The sequence below is a fragment of the Humulus lupulus genome, chromosome 2, assembly GCF_963169125.1.
Source record: "Humulus lupulus chromosome 2, drHumLupu1.1, whole genome shotgun sequence".
In the NCBI taxonomy this organism is placed as follows: domain Eukaryota; kingdom Viridiplantae; phylum Streptophyta; class Magnoliopsida; order Rosales; family Cannabaceae; genus Humulus; species Humulus lupulus.
Window position 1 is genome coordinate 32,397,031 of NC_084794.1, and position 1,981 is coordinate 32,399,011.

Consider the following 1,981-nt stretch of genomic DNA (forward strand, 5'->3'; position numbering starts at 1 on the left):
CCTATTGAAGCGTAGCCAATTTTTATCCAACATGATCACCAATTTAGTTGTCCTGTTCTAACCAACAAAAAACAAAATTTTGATAAGTCTATGTAATGGTAAATACAAAATTGTATCAACCAAAATATACTATATGATTTGATTTTTAAAATTACTTGATTTTGAGTTCAGAAATGAATTTAAGCTGTTTATTTAGTCTTATTGCTAAACTTGAGATAATTCTGGCATTTCCAATCCTCATCTCAAAGAAATTTTATATATATTTATATATATATAACGAGTATTGTCAGTTCAAGAATTTGATATCTATTTCAATATGGTAGTTTGAGGGAGCTTCTGATGAGGGAAATAAAGGAGTTAGTATATGGGATACATTTACAAAACAACCAGGTGAGAATTTCAAAAAAATTGTTCGATAACTTTTAAGTAATGCATAATTTCTTTTCTAAGCATTAGATGAAGATATATTGGTTGATGTTTGTCCAAGCCTCTTCTTTACTTCTATGGTATTTCGTTATTTTCTCTCATTTTCCTACTTCTAAGTTACATTCTTCATCACTCCTCTCTCCCGCCAAACATACAGACTTTTCTCATCAACCAAACACTTTTCCTCTCATCTTTTTTTTTTCATCCAAAACTACATTTCAATTCATATTGGTTTAACCCTGACTTAAGGGAGATCTTTTAAGGTTGTGTTTCAATCCTAGATCATGTACTTTCTCATTATCATTAATGATCTCTTTCTGGGTTGTTTTTTCTTCATAATCTAAATTCTGGTTTGTGTGTGTATTTTTTTTATATCAAACTCATTTGAATTTTCCTCATTTCAAAACTGACCTCTCTTTGTATGTATAGTTTTGTTTTAAGGTATTCTGATAGACTTTATTTTTTTGCTACGGATTGTGATAGACTTGATTAAGTTTTGAGTATTGACCTTTAATGAATATCCGATCATAATGGGTTATGAAATTGGAAAGTCTTTTGTGGTGATCTTTTCTGTTTATTAGTCGATCTTTGGTTAATTTATCTTTAACATGTTTGCTACAAATATTTTATAGAAAAAAATTCCCTGAGTTTTTCCTTATAGTCAAACGAAAAAGTTGCATATTAAACCAACCCAATAGTCCTAAGATTTTAATTTTAAGGTTAATCTTTGGTATTTGCAGGCATGGATTTTGTAGATTCAAAGAGGAAGAACAACTTTTCTGTCAGGATCTTTTTGGCTGCTTTCCTTATTAGTCTTTCAATTTTCTGGTTCAAGCAGTCACCAATTTTTAGTTCTCCCAACTTGGTATGTTTATGATTTTATATGCAAATCTAAGACTTGTCATTATAAACTTTGATTAAGTATTTATATTAAAATTTAAATAATAATAATAATAAAATGTCTTGTCACATAATTTTCATAACAATTGATCAAGTTAAGGTTTTCTTCTATGTCTAGTTCTCTAAACCAGAAGCTGGAGTAACACATGTGCTGGTAACTGGTGGAGCTAGCTATATAGGTTCTCATGCTTCACTAAGGTTGTTAAAGGACTCATACCGTGTAACCATAGTGGTATGATATTTCGTTATTTTCTCTGTCTTATAGTTATACTTTTAAGTAATGCATAATTTCTTTTCTAAGCATTAGATGAAGACATCAAAAGCCTCTGAAGTTTCCTATTGATCCTACTTTCTGTGTTGCCTTGCTTCTAGGCAACTAAGGGATCTCTATACTAATACTAAACGGTTTGATGCCAAAGCACCTCCACACACATGAACCAAATAACCAATACACAAATACAACAAACAAATGACAAAACTCTGAAAAATTAATGCAGAAACGCAAACAAAGAAATACAGAGATCCTACATCCAATCCAAGGTTGGGAGTTTAGCTCCCTACTCTTTCCACTGTGAATGAACTATTTCCACTGTGAATGAAGAATAAATAATTTTCTCTCAGCTCAAGGATTTTTTCAACATTTATTTTTTCGATG

General features: G+C 30.6%; 1 long non-coding RNA gene across 1 annotated transcript; it reads left to right on the top strand.

Annotated features, from left to right (window-relative positions):
• Nucleotides 1–494: 494 nt before the first annotated feature.
• On the top strand, nt 495–1,559 carry LOC133815953 (uncharacterized). Its single transcript, XR_009884919.1, has 3 exons — nt 495–689; nt 1,167–1,291; nt 1,445–1,559. It is a non-coding gene; the product is annotated as an uncharacterized LOC133815953 (long non-coding RNA).
• The last annotated feature ends 422 nt before the right edge of the window (nt 1,560–1,981 follow it).